This window comes from Tenrec ecaudatus, chromosome 14, assembly GCF_050624435.1.
Source record: "Tenrec ecaudatus isolate mTenEca1 chromosome 14, mTenEca1.hap1, whole genome shotgun sequence".
Taxonomy (NCBI): domain Eukaryota; kingdom Metazoa; phylum Chordata; class Mammalia; order Afrosoricida; family Tenrecidae; genus Tenrec; species Tenrec ecaudatus.
The window spans coordinates 78777389-78800659 of NC_134543.1; the positions used below are offsets into that span (position 1 = coordinate 78777389).

The 23271-nt window shown below is 38.9% G+C and overlaps 1 pseudogene; it reads left to right on the top strand.

Moving 5' to 3' along the window:
* The first annotated feature begins 21565 nt into the window (after positions 1 to 21565).
* On the top strand, positions 21566 to 22573 carry LOC142426620 (L-lactate dehydrogenase A chain-like; annotated as a pseudogene).
* Positions 22574 to 23271: the final 698 nt, after the last annotated feature.

The following is a 23271-nucleotide window of genomic DNA, read 5'->3' on the forward strand; positions in this document are numbered from 1 at the left end:
TAGAAAATTACATAACATTTCTTATTTTATAAAAATAAAATTATATTTTTAAATGCCTAACATTTATTCACTTGGTTTCTTGAATGTTTATAAAAGCCCTTAAAAATACTTGTCACATACTTGAAAACAAATTCGATTCAAGTGTATTAAGATAAAAAGTTATATTGGACGATCTACTTTTGCATAGCTAATCCAAAATTTAGACTTAAAACCAAACATGTATTCTCTCTTAGTTTCTGTGAGGCTGGAATTCATGCTCAGTTTAGCTGAATACTCTGAATTAGCAATCCTTCATAAGGCTTCAACGGTAATCTCAATGAAGGTCGTTAGTTACATCTGAAGGCTCGGTTGGAGAAGGATACAATTACACGCTTACTCAGTGGTTTTTATAGCATTGAGTCCTTGAAGGTTGTTGGATTAAGGACCTCAGTCATGAGCTGCTGGTTAAAATCATTCTCAGTTCCCTGACATGAGAGTCTTTCCTACATAGCAGCTTGTTTCATCAAGTATGAAATTCAAGAGCACTATAGAAAAAAATATGTTAGCAAAACAGACAGTACTATTTTTGTAATTCATTAGCAAATGGTGGCTCAACTTGCTTGCCATACTCTGTTGATTAAAACCTAGTCACATGTACTGCAAATATTAAAGGTGAGTTGATTAGACCTGAATACCGGGATTCTGTGATCATTGGGAACCAATATGATAAATCTGGCTACATCATGGGTCTAAAGTTTAGAAGCATACCCACAATTCATTTTACATTGGTTCAGAATATCAAAGCTCCAGAATCTGTTCATATAGGTTTAGATACATGACTGTTGTTAAAACAACTTTTGTTACCTCTACTGAGTCATTGAAGTGAACTATGTTTCAAAATACAATGTTAAAATTTGGCATAATTTGACAAAAGTTTACGCAGAAATAGATAAGTAATGTTTTCCATTATGTTACCTTCTTTATTCTATGTTTTCATAGGAAGTCTGTCAATGCCAATCTTCCAGTTTTACTTAGCTACCCTGATCAGCTCTTCTTTGCCAAGAACTGTAAAAATCTACATTTATACTCTTCTAGTACAATTTCTACTAAAATTATTTTTTATCTGAAACAGTAACAGTAACAAAAGCAAGCATTTAGGAGCACCTTACAAAAAGTGAGGGATGATATTGTTAAGGTTGTTAGGGACCCTCACGTTGGTTCTCACTCAGAACCACCCTGTGTACAGAAGAACGGATACTACCCAATCACACAGCCCCCTCACAATCCTTGTTATTTTTGAGCCCACTCTTGCAGCGAGGGTGTCACTCCATTTGTTGTGGGTTTTCCTCTGTTTCCCTAATCTCCTCCTTTACCAAGCACAGTGTTCTTTTCCAGAGCCTAGTCACTCTGGATAACATGTCCAAAGTATGTGCTATGAAGTCTCACCATCCTGAGTCTCACCGTCCAACGTGATCTGGCTGTACACCTGCAAGACAGGTTTGTTTGTTCATGTGATAGTCCAGGGTGCTTTCTGTATTCTTTGCCAGCACAATTATCCCAATGCATTGATTATTCTTCTTTCTACATTTAGTCATTGTCCAATATTCACATGAATATGTGGCAGTTTGAGCCATGGTGTTTTCAATGGCCTCATAGGCATGTGAACGTTAACATTGAGTAAGGATTACCAAATAAGAATTGACATATTTGAATTGTGATCTTGGGGAAGAATGCGGAAAGTACCATAGGCCGCCAAAATGACAAACAAGTCTGTCCTAAAAGAAGTACGGCCCGAGTATTCCTTATGGGTAAGAATGGTGTGACTTCATTGTGGATACTTTGGACACAATGCGAGGAGAGACCAGTCCCTGGAGAAACCCATCATGCTTGGTAAATTGGAGGGGCAGCACAAACGTGAAAGGCTCTCAACTACCTGGACTGGCATAGTAGCTGTCACATTGAGTTCATCACAGGAACAACGGTGAACATGGTGCAGGAATGTACACTATTTACTTCTGTTGTGCATCAGCTCAGCATAGGTCAGAACCGACTTGATGGCCCTTAACAACAACAACAACACCACGAGCCAATTGAAAATGGCATGGTGTGGGTCAAGTAATCCTTAGTCCCCTCAAAGTGACATACTTGCTCTTCAACACTTTATGCACTTTTGATTTTTTGACTGAAACTTACATGAACACTGATTGTGAATCAAAGCCAGATTAAATTCTTGACCGCGGCAATCTTTTTACTGTTTATCATGATGTTATCAATTGGTTCAGTTATGAATATCTGGGTTTTCTTTATACTGAATATAAATCTATACTGATGGATGTAGTCATTGATTTTCATCAATAAATATTTCAAGTCCTCTTCACTTTCAACGAGTATGGTTTGGCTTCTGCATAACACAGGTTTTTAGTAAGAATGTATTCTACATAGAGTAATGTTTATCATATTATCTTCTCAGTATGCATTTTTAATAAGTACCATATAGACTTGTGTATAAGCCGAGTTTTTCAGCACATTTTTAATGTAGTCTTTGTGGTAAAATTAGGTGTCTCTGCTGATATTTGGGTCAGCTTCTACTCGAGTATCTACGGTATATTGTTAGGGTACAATCATGATGCATACCTTTTCTGATTTTTAACCAATCAGTATTTCCTTGTTCTATTCTAAAATCTACCTTTTATTCTATGTGTAGACTTGGTATACACACAAAGAAGTACTCTGAAATGTTCTTTCAAGCAGAATGTGGAAATTATGAACAATATTTTTAATATTACATGTAACTAAAATTTTGTTGAAGATAATTAAAGAGGGAGCACTTCAACAGAGAGATGCCTGAAATTCAAATTTCAAAAGAGGATATGAAAAGAGGGGTATAATTTATGACTTCAGATAGGTCAACAAACAGACCTGGAACTATCTGTAGGCTTTTTAGTATGTATGTGTGTCAATGTTTATTCATTGTTGTTCTTTAGAGTTTTAAATTTTCTTTTATTCTTTTGTTTTGCTGTGTCTTGTGCTTACTATTGTCTCTGCATGTCTATCTAGATAAGAGGGGTGAGATAAACAATCCAGAGGATAAAGCAATGAAACCAATGTTTCTGGGAGGATAGAGGAGAGGGAGAGGTGGGGAAAAGGAAATGGATGTTAAAAAATCAAGGGTCAAGGGAACAACAAGTGATCTAAAATTGATGGTGAGGAGGGTGTAGGATGCCTGGTAGGACTTGATCAAGGGCAATGTAACTGAGAGCAATTACTAAAACCCAAATGGAGCCTGAACATGATAGTAGGAGAAGAGGAAAGTAAAAGGAAATAGAGGAAAAAACTAGGAGGCAACTGGGCATTTATAGAGGTCTAAATACAAGTATGTACATATGTAAATATATTTATATATAAGGATAGGAAAATAGTTCTATGTACATATATTTATATGTTAAGTATTACGGTAGCAGACAGGCATTGGGCCTCCACTCAAGTATTCCCTCAATGCAAGAACACTGTTTTCTAGTAACCTGGCATTCCATGATGCTCACCTTCCTAACACAATCACTGAAAACAAAATGGATGCATAAGCAAATGTGGTGAAGAAAGCTGATGGTTCCTGGCTATCAAAAGATACAGTGTCTGGCATCTTAAAAGCTTGAAGATAAACAAGTGCTCATCTATCTGAGAAACAAGAAAGTCCACATGGATGAAGCATACCAGCCTGTGTGATCATGAGATGTCAATGAAATCAGGCATCAGGCATCAAAGACCCTGAAAAAAATCATATCAATGTGAATGAGGAGGAGTGCAGAGTAGAGACCCAAATCCCATCTGTAGACAATTGGACAGCCCCTTACAGAAGGGTCACAAGGAAGAGACGAGCCAGTCAGGGTGCAATATAGCACAGATAAAACATACAACTTTCCTCTAATTCTTGAATACCTCCTCCGCCCCGCAATCTCATTTCCCCAAAGGGACCCCTACCTTACAATCATGACCCCTACCTTACAAATTTAACTATACTAGAGCATTTACATGGGTGCAGATAGAGCTAGAAACACAGCAAATCCAGGACAGATAACCCCCTCAGGACCAAAATGACAGTAGCTATACCAGGAGAGGAAGGGGAAAGTAGGGAGAGAAAGGGGGAACCAATCACAATGATCTACATAAAGCCATCCCAGGGGGATGGAAAACAGAAAAGTGGGTTAAGGGAGACATTGCTCAGTGTAAGACATGAAAAATTAATAATATTTGATAAATTATCAAGTAATTCATGAGGGAGGGGGGGAGGAAGGAGAACAATGAAGAGCTGATACCAAGGACTCAAGTAGAATGAAAATGATGGTGCCAACATAGGTACAAATGTACTTGACACAATGGATGTATGCATGGATTGTGATAAGACCTGTAAGAGCCCCCCCATAAAATTATTTTTTTTTAAAAAAAGAAAGGTCTTAGTTGAAAATAGATAAATCCAGAAAGACATATTTGCATTTTCTTGACTCTATAAAAATACTCAACTCTGTGGTTCATTGCAAATAATGGGAACTAAAGTACCATTAATTTTATTCATGCAAAATCTGCACATAGGCAGTTGTTTGATTAGAACAAAGTGATACTGCGGTGTCTAGCAATTGGACAATTCTACTTGAAGTGATTAAAATATAGAATGAACATATTATATATGTAATAAATCCCAATTAATAATAAAATGAGGATAGATGTATGTAAAGGTGGTATCCTTTCACCATATTTATTTAATGTGCAGGCTGAGCAAAAGTAAAATTAGTTAGAAAAGGGGCCATGTGAAGGAGAATCGGGAATCAGGTTGACAGGAAGACAGATGATACAACTTTGGTTTCTGAAAGTCAAGAGGATTTGAAGTGCTGGCTGAGCTGAAGATCAAAGACCATGACTTTCAGTTGGGGTTACCACTTGATGAAAAGAAAACAAATATCCTTGAAACTTTACCAGTAGACAATGTCATGATAAACGGAATAAAAGATTGAAGTTGTCAAAGGTGTTAATTTTACTTTAATCTAAAATCAAGCTCACAGCAGCAGCAGAAATAAAAAAATCAAAGGACATATTATATTGGATAATTCTCTTCCAAAAGACCTTTCAAAGTGTTAAAGAGCAAATATATTACTTTGAGACCTAAGGTACATTTGATCCAAGCCATGGGATATTGAGCCATTTCATATATATGTAAAAGCCAGACGTTAAACAAGGGAAACAGAAGAATAAAGGATGCATTTAAGTTATTTTTTAGAAGACAATTGAAAGTACTATGGGCCACCAGAACAAACAGTTCTATCTTGGAAGTAGTACAACTAGATGCTACTTAGAGGTGAAGATGGCAAGATTTGTCTCAGATACTTTGAACACGTCACCAGGAGAGACCTTTCTCTGGGAAAGGACAATATGTTTGATAAAGGAGAAAGTGTGCTAAAAGAAGGTTTGTTGAAGAGATAGAATGACACAATGGCTGCAACATTCGGCTCACACAAAGGAGCAATTGTGAGGGTGGGGAAGGATGGGATGCTGTATTTTTTTTTTTTTTGTACATAGTGTTGCAATGAGTCAGAATAGACTTGACAGTACCTAAGATTAATAAGAAAAAATAATTCACAGTCAAGTTAGAATATAGTAATTTGAAATAACCCTCCTATACTGGAAATTTACTCTTTGTTCTTCTCCAAAGTTTTTTAGCTTTGGTATTGAAAGTAAATGTAGAAAATAATTACAATAAAGTACCGCTGTAAAGTACCATTCATATAAATAGCTCAAATATTTTCTATTGTATCACCTCATTAATCTTCACAGTATCCTACTGAGTGAGTGTTCCAGGAACTTTATTTCTTTTTTAAATGAAATAAAAGTTTTACCTTCCAAGAGCAGTCTCAATAGCATCTCAATTACTGCTTCAACTAAAAGACAGTAGGCTTAGGTCCCCGATCCTATAAAAAATATTCATCAATTTATTAAATCATTCTTTAGCTCATATTTATTCAATTCAAATGTACATCACATAATATGCAACCCATAAATATAGGCAAAGTGTTTTAATAGATAATGGCAGATACAAATGTAACACTCTCAGCACCTAAGTTAAATGTAGGAGGTTTGACTTTACCCTACGGAGACTTGAGAGAAAGTCTGAGTGGCCTACTTTCCCAAATCCAGCCACTGAACCCCCGGTAGAGGATAGTTTTACTCTCACACATTGTATCCTCGGGTCAGCTTGGTGGCAATGATTTGACATTGGCTGTGGAGACTCAGAGGTTTGTAATGGGGGAAAATGTAATAAAGTTGAAACCTATGACTACAAAAACCTATCTGATGAGATTTGTGTGAAAATTTATTGAAGAATTATAGTTTATCACCCTCAACCCAAGATTTTGGTGCAGGCCAGCATTAAGGCATGTTCCTCCACTCATAATGATTTAAGGCATATTAGCAAGTACTGTTGTGGAGAATAGGACAAAGGGCTTTCTACTCCAGTAAACAGTTACAGCCTCAGAAATCCACAGGGACTTGGGTGGGATGGGGGGCTCCATGAGTCAGCATTGATTGATGGCAGTGAGTTTGGTTTGGTAGTGAGGTAAATAGGATCGCTGGTGTCACTGTGGGCTAGGCATTGGACTGTTAGCCAGAAAGCCAATGGTTCAAAGCCACCAGTCCATCCAAGTGAGAAAGATGTGGCGGGGTGCTCCATTAAAATCTGGCTAACTTGAGAATCATTGTGCGTTAGAAATAGCTCCGTGGCAGAGGGTTTGTTTGGGTAATCATTTTGGTGACGGGACTGAATGTACAAGGAGTGAAAAAGTCTCTGGCCATAACTCTATGTGATTCCAAAGGAAGGATGAAATAACACTGTCAATAGCTATGGTGTGTAAGAGAAAATCAGTGTATGTAAGGAGGTAAGCTGTCATTGAAGTATTCAAGGGAAAGGAAATACAATCTGTGACTGCAGATTAAAACAGAATCAAGGAGTTTCCAAAACCGATTTCACTGTCATCAAGTCAATTTCAGCTCATAGCCATTCTATAGGACAGGTGAGAACTACCATTTTAAGTTCTCAAGGAAGTAGCAAGCCCCATCGTTCCCCTGCAGAGCGGCCGGCTGGGTGGATTTGAACTGCAGACCATGCAGATCACAGCCCAATGCATAACCACTGTGTCACCAGGGCATAGTAGTTAGTGTAATCATAGAGATTAAAGCTATCAAAATGCACAGATTTACTTATGGATGGAGTTGTACATCTTTGTATTTTGCCCACAGTACATTGAATAAACACTACAATTTCAACCATCTCCTATGCATGGATATGAAAAGACATTTCCAAAGAGAAAAACAACATTTTTTCACAAGACAAGAATAAACATTTACTACTCAGAAAGCTTGCCAAGAAATGACTGGTCATTCAATTTGCCTGGAGAGGAAATAAATCTAAATGATCTATCATCAACAGGAAAGGGTGATTTTGAAAGGCTTTTAGTGCCAGTTTTACTTTTCCTGTATTACAATGCACATAGCTTTCACCACAGAGCAAAGTAACTTATAATTAATATTATGCTGGATAGTTGTTGTTTTTTATTGGATCTCATCATATTTAGTTGTTTATTTTATCATACATTTTATGATATCCTGGTGACTCACTAACACCCAAGGCCTAGTTTAAATGTAATGTAGTTGCTTTTCTTGCTTCCAGCAGGATTATTTAGTCTAGATTTTTAATGAATACCTATCATCTTTTCCTATTCCCTCATTGCCCTCTGCATCTTTTCTCCGGATCATGTCTCCCTCCATTTTGATTTATTCTTGCAGTGTTCTGGGGTGGATACACCATTAAGTAAGTTCCCAGATAAGGAAGTCCATGCCCTTGAGTCGATGCCGATTCATAGTGTCCCTGTCAGACAGGATGGGAATGGCGAGTGAGCTGCGGAGAAGCAATCTCTCTCTCTCCCTCAGAGCAGCTGGTGCTTCATTGCTCACCTTGCCATTAGGGACCCACCTGGTTACCACTGAGCCTCCAGAACTCCTTCCCAAATGTGTACAGAGTAGGAAAGGAACTACATTTCATATCGTTTCATTCTTTAATCACACCTTTAAGCTGTGAGCTTGGTGTGCATCTGAGGCTATGATGCTATTGTTTTAGTTTGAGGCCAAGCTGGCCCAGAATCATAGCAGCCCAGTGTGTCACCAGAAACCCCATAGGGCTTTCTTGACAGGCTTTACAGTAACAAAGTGCCAGGTCTGTCTCTCGGGTCAATCTTCTTTCTGGTCAGTGGTTGAGCGCTTAAGCCGTTCATCACCAGGAGTCCTTTGTGGGCCCACAACTCATGGAAGCAAGTGTTTTCTACAGTTCATTGCCTTTTTTTCATACAATTTGCTGATTCAATTTCTGATGCTATTCTAATTTTGTAAATTTTCTGTGTTCTTGTGCAGTTTTGTTTGTACTCTTCTCTGTTAGCTGCTTGTTACACACTTTATGGTATATGTGATTTTGATCTAGGCAAAGTGTGTGTGTGTGTGTGTGTGTGTGTGTGACTGCCTGCTGAATCCATTTCTACAATGATTGTTTCCTATCAAATTGAAAGCTCTGTCACTATTGCTAGAAAATGTTCTGCTATCGCGTCTTTCACATTATATCATACACTTTCTATGTTTACGGATTTCTGATATTTCTGGGCTGGACAACAAGAACTAGATTTCTTATGTCTCCTAAATCTTCAAATTCCCACTTCTATGGCTCTATAAGTTGGCTTCAGTTTTGTCTTTCCACTTTTTGAGCACTTTTCAGGTATCTGCCAATATTTTGTCAGCACTTTTCAGGCATCTGCCAAATTTGTAATAGAATAACATTCATTTAATAAGTACAAGTTGTAGAATTTTTCCAGCGATGCTAATTATTGAATTGAACCTGGTTCTTTAAGGCACCCTAATGAAAAAGAGACAAAGGTATTACTTAAAAACTTAACTGTAGTCAACCTCTCATCTTAGAGACCTGTGAAGCACAGTTCCTTTGGAGTAAGACACTGCTACTAGGCTTACCCTTCCACCAAAAGATGTGTTTTTTATTTCTAGGTGACATGATTAGAGCAACATTTCCTAATGCCAGCAAATTTTCAAATGTCTACTTTCAGTACAGTGAATAAATAAATTATTATACATTCATGTGCTGAATGCAAAAATCTGACATTGACATAGTATTGCATTATTGATTTATCTACCTAGTTCTAAAAAAAGAGTTTAGGCAATAAAATGCATGTGATAAATTGAAACAAGAATAAGAGAAAATAAAAATAAAAGAAAATAATAGCTCTATACAGAAGACAGGAATTAATGAGCTAATATTCATGCATGATATCTTAAATATCAGCAAGCAGCTTCAAAAATTTTTGAATTTTATGTTGATAATATTACCATTTTTATACTATTATAGTTATAATGATCTTTCAATGTAATCACTTGAAAGAGTGTAATTAATAGGACGTGGAAAATTTTCTTTTCTAATTTCTTCGAAATAAAAAGCCTTTGATAAAATACATATGTGTCAGACTCAGCTTCCTAGTTCTGTTGTTATTACACTGAATGATACAGCATGGCATCAACTCATTGTATGTTGCTCCTACACATTCATTAGCACTAATACTATCATATACTTTAATACAGTGTGTGGGAGGTGTGCACATAAATTCTCATTAGCAACTGATGAAATTTCTGCTTATGTGGTATTTCACTCTGCATGGATTGATATAAGCAATTTTCCCCTCAGGCTCTGAGAGAGCATATGTGAAGACTCGGATGACCAAAGTGTAGCCCCATCATTTAAAATGCAATATAATTATGTGGTTGATACAAAATATCAGCAGCCTGAGTGAATTTTAGATGAAGGCAGTTTGTTTTTCGCCTAGTGCTATAAAGCAAAAGGAAACAAACCATGATTTTATATTTAAAATGGCACTATTCATTAGCTAGTCTATGTCTATCTATGTCTAATGTTTTCTTCTGTTGAACAAAAGATGATTTCTCTTCTCTCTACTTATAAGTTTTCTCAAATTTTCTTTTTTTTACACCTATTATTTGGTACTGTAGTGACATGATACATGACTGTGATATGAAATGTACTCTCAATATTTCTTTAACTAAACTGGATGTATTATATACTCTTAAAACCTTTATATTATTTTTAAAGCCCATGTTTTCAATCATGTTGGTGTTGGTTCATAGATAGCTGAGAAATATTTATAAAAATAGTTCCTTCTTCTTCTGCAGTTAGCCTTTAGTGGCCTTGACTGTATTCTTAGAGTTGTGCCGCCATCATGACCCTCCTTTTCTGAGTTCTTCTTCCTCCATTAATATAAATTATTAAGTAGGTATATTGAGTTGGGTTCGCTAGAGTAGCTAATCAATTACATAGAAAGAGAAGGAAAATAAGAGAAATGAATTTATATCAAGGAAATAGCTTACATAGTTGTAGACATGAGCAAGTCCAGCACAAGTACTGTGGGTCAGTTGTTAATTAAGAGGGAAACTTCTCCTGAATAACGTAGCTTTGGGGACTATTGAACTGAAGAGCAACAAGGATCCTCTAGGTTGATATTAGGCTGCAGAGAACGATGGGCACAAGATCAGCGGGTGAAGTGAAGAGATGAATTAATCCATGGTCTGCAGGTCAGATGGAGAGTAACATGGCAGGGCATTAATTACTTCTTGAATGAGCAGACAATATGGCAGGCCTTTGGCTTAAGTCAAAAGAACCAGGGATCAATTAGTCAAACGCAGGTTCCAGGCACAGCATCCACTTATATAGGAAGTAGGCCACACCCCTACAAACATTCCAATTCAATTGCTGCATCAGGGTTGTGACTCCAGTAATGGGATTGGAATCCACCCTAATTTTATTACAACTACTTGGATGCTTACAGAAGATCCCATTTTGGAGTTGATTGCTTTGTAGTAGGGCATATTGTGGGGAATCATTAGACCTCAACTGCCAAGCCATTGAGAACCCTGTACTAGCCATATATACCATTGGTAAGACTATATACCAGAGGAACTTTCAGATATTCTGAGACTAGCCTGTGGTCCCCATAGCTCTATTAATGACTGAGAGATTGCTGATTTGTATTTGATTTGCTTTGAAGTAGGAAATACTCTTGTTTCAGTTTACTCTTAATTTCTTCTGCATTTAGACCTCTGTACTATACGTGTCTATCCGTGGTTTTCCACATACAATCATATCCAATAATGCTAATCAATGATTTCCAATGAAGAAAGTCTTGATATTTGTTATTGAAGTTTTTGACATATTTTTTCCCAGTGATTCTTAAAATAAACTAGCTTCAGAGGCTGACTGATCTTCAATTTTATCTCTGCATGAATCAGGTTCTCCCAGTGATGTAATGACTTTTCAAATCATAACAGTGTCTTTATAATGAATCGATAGTTATAAGGGATGGGTAAATGTCTCAACAGTATATGATACAACTAAAAATGGGTCAGAATAGCAATATGTAAGTGGGCTATTTGGATCCCAAACTTTAACTCTGAATTTTGACTGTTACTTGTTATCCAAATATGCAATGTGGACATTTCTGAAATGTGTCCTGGGTTCATTTGGCCCAACCCAATTTCACCTTTGTAAGTTATAAGTGTTTTTCTGAGGGGGGTCATAGACCAATTATAGAAAAACATATCCTCCTTATCAAGATAGTACTAATATCTCATTTATAAAGGAAATACTGCAATTTTTTTCCAGATCTTTATCACAGATAGAGATTCATAATGACAAGACTAAAGGAATTCCCTGTGTTTCAGCTAATGATTTGGTTTATAAAGTCAGGTAAATTTTTTTCAGATTCTTCTTCATTTTCTTTAGCATATTTTTAAAGCATTATATGCATATTGGTTAATATTGCATGGTGAACTAGTTAATATAGCTCATCTAGCCACAATCTTGAAAAATTCACTGCATTGCATTCATCAATCAGCCTAATATGTTTAGTGCTTCTGTTCTACTTCCTAGTTCTTTCAGCTACTTATCCAACTGACTGGAAGAGACTCATATTTGTACCCACTCTAAAGATGATAACCCACACAAATGCACAGACTACAAAGCAATAAAATCAATATCGTATGCAAGTAAACTTGTTTTGAAATCAATCAACAATGGTTGCAGTAGTATATTAGCAGGGAGCTGTCTGAGATTAAGACTGGAAAAAAGGACTATAATTCCTGCAGTCAGATGTATCTTGGCTCAAAGAAGAGAATATCAGAAATATATTTACTTGTAATTATTGGCTATGTCAAAGTATTCAACTGTGCAGCCTTGAGAAGAATGGTAATTCTAGAACACTTCACTTAATCCATGTGGAACTTGTACATGAATCAAGATATAGATGTGAGAACAGAACAAGGGAACATTGCATGTCTTAAAATTAGGAAACTTGGAAGAGGGTGACTGAGTTACACATACCACACAGACTCTTCAGAAATCAACCCTGGAGAGCCACTGAGGGAAATTCCACACTGCCAGGTTACTGGAGAAGCATCATAAAGATCAGTAGGCACAGATTCACTAGGTTCTGAGGAGGTGTGGGCTGTTGGCTTGCCATTATAGATGTCGGTTAAGGTGGAACCTTAGCTCTACCACAGTCTCAGCCAGAGCCAAAATCCTTTGGCCAGGCATGGGCTTTGTTTTAACAAAGCCACAGCTTGCTGCCTCTGGGCAGGGTTCAAACCCCTTCAGGTTCAGTCAGGCGATCATGGCTCAACTATATCTTTTCTTGGTTTCTCTCTCTTCTCTCTTTTCCCCCACAGTCTCAGGGAGTTCAATTTGTTGTTCGTTTGTCTCGTCTCTTCTTTTTCCTCTCACACACAGTATCAGTCCCAAGCCACTTTCCTTCGCCTAGGGAAATTATGCCTGCCATACACCCAGCCTTGGGAGCTCCACCCTCTGTGGTGTAACACACGATTGGGGAAATCCCACCCATTTCCCACCAGGGGAACTCATGCCTACCCACCAAGGCCCTTTAAGTGACTGGGGAAAGTCCCACCCATCTTTGGGGTGCTCCTCCACTTGACTGGGGGAAACCCTGTCTACATTTCACGATGCTCCATGTGGATAAGGGAGGCCCTGCCCATCCTCCGTGGTCCCACATTGCTGAGAGGATTTCCTCCTGCTTGCAGTAGTGCCCCACATGGCCTAAGGGAGTTCTGTCAATATTCTCCAGCACTCCACACTGCTGTGGGAAACCCTGTATAGCCTACAGAGCAATCTAGCAAACCAGGGCAATTCCACTCACCACCCACAGTGCTCTACACCAAAGTGGGCACACCCATCTGCCCTCTACAGTACTTCCTTTGCAGGAGGCATGCTTGTACACACTCTGGGGCAACAGAAGCTACTGTGGGACACAGCAAAAGGGTTTCCTGTAAGATCATCCAGTACAGTGGCATCCTCATGGGCACCAAACCACTCAACTAATGTCCCCTGAAAGAACCATCCAATTTTCCGTCCGAATTACAAATATTGATTTGGCTATGAGAGAAACCACAAGAGGATAAAGTAGTAGCCCAACCCCACAGTGTAATTAGCTGCAGGCCATTCAAAGAAGCTTTCCTACAAGTCACCCAAAGAGAGCCCAGTGCTCTACGACTCTCAGGAGAATGGCAACTGCCTTCTCTAAAATGAAACAACACAAACAGCAATCAGCCCCACAACCTCAACGAAAAAAAAAAAAAACAGCCAAATTATCTATCAAGAGAGATGGAGAAGTAAGAATCTTCCTAGACAAGGGAAAAGCTCAAAGAATGCAGTAGTAGTTTGGGTACTTTAGAGAAACAAATCCACAGAAACTCGTGTATAAGAGAGAGTTTTATATAAAGGTTAAGTGCACATCAAGAAAACATCCCAACCCAGTGCTGCCCAAACCCACAAGTGCAACATTAACTCATATGTCCAACACTAATCCACAAAGTCCTCCTCCATCTCACAAAACACACACGATGATGCTAACTGCGGGAGGGAAGCCGAATCAGTGAGTGTAAACATCTCAGCGCTGGCAGGGATGTCTACATGGCTGCTCCAGCACCCAGGGCTGCATCAGGGTAGATCTATGTGGCTTCTCCTTGGGGATGTATTACAGGAAGAGAACCTTGCCAGCTGAAGCAGGGAAGTGGCTAAGGCAGCTGCACCCTGGCCCTGCCATCACAAAGCAAGAGACCTGAGAATTAGACAGGCAAGACTCACTGAGCCATTATCCTTCTGCCCTTCAATTAACCCCACATGTGTTTATTGGCAAGGTTGGCACAATAAATTAACTATCTTAAATACATTAAAAGAAACCCAGCATTACAAATGATCCTTGAAGGCCCAGTATGGGCAGAAGAGCAACACTCCCCAAGCACAAATATGAGACTGCCACATAGACAATCCCATCCAAAGGGCAAAAAAGAAAATCAGCACCCAAGGTAGCGTTGGCTCAAGAGTGGAAAGAAGATAAGAATGAAACACACACACATGCACACACATACGTGCATAAAACACTGATAAGAAAGGGAGGTAGGAAACACCCAACACAAAAGGTACAAGATGATATCACATGGATGTAATAACCTTGAACATCAATGGACTGAACTCAGGCATTCAAAGGAAGAGGCTAGCAGACTGGCTTAGAAAACACAACCCAGCTATCGGCTGCCTACAGGAGACACACCTCAAAGATTACAGACAAAAATGGGCTTACAATAAAAGGCTAGAAAAAAATTGCCAAACAAATCATAATTCAAAATAGCAGGACCAAATTGATCTCAATCATGGACCAAATGGATCTCAAGGTGCAAGCCATAACAATAGATAAGGAGTGGCACAGTATAATGTTTAAGGGAACAGTAGATCAAGAACCAGTGAACTTAATATATATATATATGCTCCTGAGAGACCCACATAATTCTTTAAACACTCCAAAAGATGAATAAAGAAATTACAGTCTCAACAATTATACTAAGTGACTTTAGTACACCACTCTGAGAAAGATAGATCACAGGGAAAGAAGCTTACCAAGGAGGCAACAAATCTAATCAATACAGTTAGACAACTTGATCTGACAGATATTTTCAGAGCTTTCCACCCAAATGCAAATACATTCACATTGTTTACATGCTGACATGGCACACACTCAAAGACAGACCCCCATACTGGAAAACAAGTTGCATCTGTGTAAATACAAGCACATAATCATACAGAATTCTCTCTCAAACCACTATGGCATATGGCTGGAAATCAACAAAAAAAAATGATTAAGAAAGAAAGGGAAAACAACTGGAGAATGAAAAACTATTGCAAAAGGAGTGGGTATTGACCCAGATCAGAGATGGAATTAGGAAGTTTCTAGAAACCAATGAGAAAGAGAATAAAATGTACCAAAACCTTTGGGACACAGCAAAGGCAAATTATCAGGGGAAGTTTGATAGCGAGACATGCACTAATGAAAAAGGAAGAGGGATGTATGGTTGCTATGCTGACACAAAACTTACAGCAATTAGAGTACAGCCAACACTACAATCCTACTAATAGCAAAAGAAAAGAAATAATAAAAATAGGACTGAGATTCATGAAAGGGAAAGCAAGAAAACTGGAAAAATTAATGGAGCTTAAATTTGGTTCTTTAAAAGGATTAACAGAATCAATAGACCACTGGCAAACCTAACCAAAGAAAGTAAGGAACAAATTTCAGTAGCAAGGATGCGGTATGAAACAGCAGACATTATAATGGATCTTAATGAAATCAAATGGATAATTACACAGCACTATGAAGACCTATAGTCCAATGAATTCACAACCTGGAAGACATGGACAAATACTTGGAAAAAAAATCAATGCCTCCCTAGACTATCACTGATGAATGTCAAAAATCTCAACAGATCCATGCAATAGAAGAAATAGACAAGGTTATCAAGGGATTACCAACAAAAATTCCCCTGGGTCAGATGGCTTCACAGGAGAATTCTAAGCATTCAGGAAAGAACTTAACCAATTTTACACAAACTCTTCCAGAACATAGAAAAAGATAGCAGACTCCCAAACTCTTTCTATGAAGCTAGTATAATGCTGATATCTAATCTGGGTAATGATCCCACAAAAAATCAACTACAGAACAATATCCCTAATGAACATCAATGCAAAAATCCTTAGCAAAATACTTGCCAGTGGAATACAAAAGAATATAAAACAAATAATTCACCACTACCAAGAGGGATTTATACCAGAGATGCAGGGATGGCTCAACATATGAAAAATCATTAGTATTATTCGCCACATTGAAATGAAAAATTATCAGAACCACATGATAAAATACATTCGACAACATCTGACACCCATTCCTGGTTAAGACACTCAAAGAGCTAGGAATGGAAGGAAAGTTCCATTCAATATAGTACAAGCTATATGAAGAACCAAGAGCCAATGTGGTAGTCAATGGAGAAAAGATGAAATAATCCCACCAAAGAAGGGGAGCAGACAAGATTCCCCTGTCCCACTCTCATTTAGCATCATACTGGAGGTCCTAGCTAACAACATAAGGCAGAGAAAAGACATCACATGTGTTCACCTGGGGAAGGAAGAGATGAAAGTATCACAATTTGTAGATGATACGATTTTATATATGGAAAATCCCAAAAGTTCCAATAGGGGAGTACTGGAAGCAATAAAGGAATATGGCATAGTGGCAGGATACAATATCAACAAGCAGAAGTCTATCAAACTGTTATACACATCAGACAAGACCACGGAAAGGGGATCAAAATGGTGGTGTCCTTCACAATTACCAAGCACAAATTGAAATATCTAGTGATATACCTGACTATAAAAACAAAAGATTTGTACGAGGAAAACTGCAGAACCTGATTATAAAAAACCAAGGGTGACAAAATTCACCTGTCCCAAGTGGCATATAGTGAAGATAAAACACCAGTGTTCATTGAAAAAAATCACTGAGAGAAATAAGAGAGTCTACAGACTGGGAAAACATCTTTAGCAATGATACATCAAACAAAGGACTTATTACTAAAATCTACAGTATTGTGCTAGCTTACACAAAGAAAAAATGCTAATTGTTCCTTGAGGAGGTGGGGAAAGGACCTAAATAGAAGTTTCACAAGGACAGAAATCCCAATGGCCAATAAACATATGAGAAAATATTCCCGATCGTTAGCCATAAGAAAAATGCAACTTAAAACAACCATGAGATACCACCTAACATCCTCAAAGATAGCCTAATTTAAAAAAAAATCAGAAAGTAGCAAGTATTGGAGGGGCTTTAGTGAGATAGGAACTCTCATCCACTGCTGGTGGACCTAGGTATGTACAGCCACTGTGGAAATGGATCTGTCGACATCTAAAACAGGTGGAAATAGAGCTACCATATGACTCAGAAATCCCCCTATTGGACAGATACCCAGAAGAGTCAAGAAATAAACCAAGGCCAGACATCTGTGCTCCAATATTCATCACAGCACAAGTTCACAATTGCAAGGAGTTGGAAACAACCCAAATTTCCATCAACAGATGAATGGATTAAAAACTGTGGGGCATATATACAATGTAGTACTATGCAGGCCTGAAAAGCAGTAATGAATGCATGAAGCACATTGCCACATGGGAAGAAATTGAAGAAATTATGCTAAGTGGAGTAAGCCAAGCACAAAAGGACAAGTGCAACATGAGTCCACTGAGGTAAGCTTAAAAATGCAAACTGGATATAGGGAAAAAGCTACTGCATACACACATTCCTGGGATGAGGTTTAGGTACTACGGTAGGGGCCAGACCCAATCCAGGGATACATATGGCGTCCAACTAAAAAGGAGGAGAAAAGAAGTTTAAAAATAAGAGGAGGTGGTAGCAGGGGAATAGGGCACTAACCTACCCCATGGGAGGCTGTTATTCATATGTTCATATCTTCGCAGGAGAGGGTGAGAAGGACCAGACTTCAACCTGGTGTGCCAAAAAAATGAATGCAATGTACCAGCATGAAGTAGGGAACCAATAGAGAGATCTGTGGGGCTGCCCCAATCCCAATTAAGTGGACACCTCCCCTTGCTCCCCCCAGAGAAATTTACTTCAGAGCACAGCATTGAAGCTACAGCATTGAAGCTACAGAGGGGAACATCTGTTCAGAGTACACAGGAGCAAACAAAGAGTAAAAGAGGAAGAGCAGAACAGACCCTGGCCCACCAAGCCCCAAAGACGATATTCCTGCTTAGAGTAGCCAATACACAGAGAGGACCATAGGGCCTGCCCCACCATGAAACAAGACATTCCTCACAGACCCATATCACTATGAGGGACAACACTGGAGGCACAGTGGGAGAATTATGCCCCATCTGACCCTACCACATCTGGGCGAAACACTAAGGATGTGCAACAGAGCAGCAAAGGGAGCAAAGAAATGAAGTCCCCAGGGAATACCAAAAATAGACTTTTGGGCCAAGGTGTGGCACCCCATCAGACTTGACTGGAAAATACTCCTAAAGGCCAACAAGCAGACCTGGAATTATTTATAGGTCTTTCTTTGACTATTTTTGTGGTTGTTTGCTTTTTTTTGGTTTTCTTTTGTTGTTTTATTTGATTTGTCTTGTTTTTGTGCTTATTATTGTCTCTGTATATCTATCTAGATAAGATAGGCGGGATAAACAGTCTGAAGGAGAAAACAATGGGACTGATGTTTCCAGGTACATGGGAGAGGAGAAGGTAGGGGAAAAGAAGTAGGTGTTAACAAACCCAGGGACAAGGGAACAATAAGTGATCTAAAATTTATGGTGAGGAGGGTGTGGGATGCCTGGTAGGGCTTGATCAAGAGCAATGTACTTGAAAGAAATTACTGAAACATGAATGGCGGTGGAACATGATTGTATGATAAAAGGAAAGTAAAAGGAACAAAGGAAAGAACAAAAGCAAAGGGCATTTATAGAGGTCTAAATGCACGCATGTAAATATGTAAATATATTTATATATAACAATAGGGAACTAGAGCCATGCACATATATTATGTTAAGTATCAAGGTAGCAGATAGACACTGGGCCTCCACTCAAGTAGTCCCTCAAAGCAAGAACACTTTGTTCTGATAACCTGGAATTCCATGATGGTCACCTTCCCAACAAGATTGTTGAAGACAAAATGGGTGCATAAGCAAATGTGAAGAAAGCTGATTGTGCCTGGCTGTCAAAAGATATTGAGTCTGGGTCTTAAAGGCTTGAAGGTAAATAAGTGGCCATCTAGCTGAGAAGCAACAAAGCCCACATGGATGAAGCACACCAGCCTGTGTGATCATGAAGTGTCAATGGGATCAGGTATCAGGCATCGATGACCCAAAACACAAAATCATATCAATGTGAATGAGGGGGAGTGCATAGTGGAGACCCAAAGCCCATCAGTAGACAATTGGACATCCCCTTTCAGAAGGGTCACAAGGAAGAGACGAGCCAGTCCGGGTGCAGTATAGCACTGATGAAACATACAACTGTCTTCTAGTTCTTTAATTCTCTCCCCCCTCGATTATCATGACCCCAATTCTACCTTATAATTGTAGCTAGACCAGAGCATATACACAGGTATAGATAAGAGCTGGAAACACAGGGAATTCTGGACTGATAAACATTTCAGGACCAATAATGAGAGTAGCAATACCAGGAGGGGAAGGTGAAGGTGGGAGAAGAGAGGAGAACCATTCACAATGATCTACATATAATCTCCTCTCAGGGGGGATGGACAACAGAAAAGTGGGTGAAGGGAGACATCAGCCAATGTAAGACATGAAAAAATTTTTTTATAAATTATCAGAGGTTCGTCAGGGAGGGAGGGAAAAATGAGGAGCTGATACCAAGGGCTCAAGTAGAAAGTAAACACTTTGAAAATGATGGTGGCAACAAATGTACAAATGTACTTGACACAACGGATGGATGGATTATAAGAGCTGTATGAGCACCAATTATAATAATTTAAAAAATAAAAAAACTAGGAAAAGTGTAGGATATAAAAAGGCTCTCATTCTGCTGTTAGGGACAATGGATTGCTTCCCCCGAAAGCTTGCAGTCTCCAGCTCAAGGACAATCAAGGTTAGGCTGCCATCATGAATCTAGGGTCCGCCCATCTTGTCACATGTGTATCCCCAATACCTCCTCTTCCTATTGCGTGTATACCCCTAGAATCCTCCTCCCATTACTGTAATACCTATAGTACAACCCCTTCTTATGATATATGTCTTTGCCTGTAATTAGGGGGCTTGCACACACCCCACAGGTATATAAGTCCTGGTTAGAAATAAAGAGGTCTCTCTCCCCTAGTGGCTCTCTCTCCTGGTCCTTTGCTCCCCTGTCCCTCTCCTCTTTCTTTCCTTCCCCTCCCCTCTCTCCTGCCCTTTCGTCTTCCATCTCCATGGACCACCAAGTGGAGCTGAGGTGAGCATGCGGCCATGAAATGTGTCTGACTCCATTATTTCACTCTCTCTTCTATCTCTCTTATTCGCTATGACTTTACTATAATCTTTACTTATTATTGCTTGACAATTGTGCCTAGCGGCCCCATGATGATGTGTTAGGGACTGGCTCCCCTGACAGGAAAGTGTGCATCAGGGTTGTGCAAATCAAAGAGAGCTATTACCGTGTTAATGGAGAGGCAGGCTCAATGTTACAAAACATGTCAATACTGTCCAAAGTTATCCATAGATATAATACAATCCCAATCCAGAATGCAAAATCGTCCTTTAAAGTATTTGGAAAATTAATCACCAACTTTCTATAAAAAGGAAAAGAGAGCTTGGAGAAGCAGAGCATTGCTAAAGAGGATAAAGAAAGGAGGAGACCTCCCACTTCCTGACCCTGTAACCAACTACACAGCCCTGGTCGCCAGAACAGCCTGATATTGGTACAGTGACAGACATAAGAAAAATGGAACAGAGCTAAAACCCCAGAAGTAAATCCATATACCTGTGGATAGCTGATGTTTGACAAATGACCAAAACACATGAAATGGGAAAGAGTTAGTATCTTTAACAAATGGGACTGGCCAAACTAGAAATTCTTTTGATGAAAATGAAACAGGACGTATATCTTACATCACTTATATAAAGTCAACTCAAGATGATTCAAATGTAAAATCTAGAATTATGAAGATCAACAATGAAAAAATAGGGACATCCTTAGAGGCCCTAATACCTTGCATAAAAACACTACCAAACTTAAGGAAAAACACACAAACAGCTGAAGACAAACTAGATGACTAAGAATTACTAGTCCAAAATGAGACAGTTACGTGCATCAGAACATGTCCCAGAGAAAAACAAAAATATAAGAAAGGAGCCCACAGGCTAGGAAAACATAACTGGGCAGTGACATTTTGAAAAAATGACTGATGATTTGAATTTACAGAAAACTTCAGCACCTCAACAACAAAATCATAAATAATCCAATTTTTAAAATGGCAGAGAAAATCAAAGTTTTTTCCAAAAAGTTGGAAAAAGCTAGTCAGGGAGCCGCTGCTGTTGAAACGGGTTTTCATCATCGTGAGCCATCACCACTCACAGATGTGCAGTCCGGTTCCTTCCTCTTCCAAAATCAGCAGGGCACTTGTCAGGGATCAACTGATCCAGAATCTTCTTAATGAAGAACAGAGCCTCCCCCCACCCCACCACTCCCTAATCAGATCCCAGTTGTTAGGGTTGGTGTTACTGGCCTGCCTGGTGCCATCAACATTTTAATAAAGGGCTTGCTGGATGAATTCACTCTTGTTAATGTCATGGAAGACAAATTGAAGGGAGAAATGATGGATCTCTAACTCTGTAGCCTTATTCTTAGAACACCAAAAATTGTCTCTGGCAAAAGATCATAATGTAACTGCAAATTCCAACTTGTTTATCAATACAGCCAGATCATGTCAGTAAGCGGGAAGAAAGCAGTGCAATATGGTCCAGTGCAACCTGCACATCTTCAACTTCATCATTTCTAACATCCTAAAGCACTGCCCATGCTGCAAGTTGTTTGTTGCTTCTAACCCAGTGAATATCCTTTACCTATTTTGGTTTGGGAAATAAGTGTCTTTCTCAAGAACCCTGTTATTGGAAAGCATTGCAATCTGCATTCAGCACTGTTCAGTTGCCTAATGTGAAGAGGCTCAGAATCTACCCATTAAACTCTTGTGGATGGGTCCTTGGAGTGGAATGAATGTAGTTGGTGCCTCCCCACCAAAAAACAAACAAACAAACAAACAAACAGTAGAAAGAAGTTCACAAACAGGTGATAGACAATGCTTAGGAAGTGATCAAACTGAAAGGCCCTGGGGCTATCTGTGGCAGGCTTGGCAGAAAGTATAATGAAGAACCTTGGGCAGGTCCTTCCAGTTTCCACAATCTATGGAATTAATAACAATATTACCCTCAGTCTTCCGTGCATCTTGGGACAGAATGCAATCACAGATGTTGTGAAGGTGACTGGGACTTCCAGAGAAGCAGCTCTATTGAAGAGAAGTTACATTTTGGGAAATCCGGAAGGAGCTGCAATTTGAAAGTCTTCTCTCATACCACTTCACTCTTTAGGCTACAAATGGAATTTAGTTGGGGGTTGTGCATCTTGTTCATTTTATCTGATCTGTAATTAAAGCAGTAAAATTAGGAAAAACATTAGTTTCCTACAGTTATATCTGGGGATTGTCCATAACGCCTTATAGCTATTTCCTGGTAGCAGATAATAGTTACCATGTGTAGTTCTAAATTGGCTAGTTTAAAATTGGTCTACCACCTCTGCGACACCACTGCCAATGTGCTTGCTGTGCGTCATATAACTTCTGCTACCTTCACCCAGCATGCCGAGTTCAGCCTTTTTCCCAACCACATCCTGGGCTCTATTATGTAAATCCAACACCGCATGTCTTATGCATAAGTATCCGAATAGAACTTATTTTGTGTACAATATTTTTCTGAGTAGTGTATATAATGTAAAATATCTACATATAAGCAATGCAACTATCTTTCATACCAACTAAAGTTCCAAGCAACCATCATAGGTGAGAAGGAACAAAACAAAACAAAACAAAACAACCTTAAAAATCCTTGTGATTCTTTTGCATTAGAGAAGCACAAATCTAAACAACTAGATGTCATCTTATCTTAGCACGAACAGCAAAGTTAAAACAAAACAAAACACACACACAGTGCTGGTGAGAGCGTGACAGACGAGCCCTCATGTCACCCAGCAATCTTACTATTTTGCATTCATCTGAGAGAGATAAGAACTG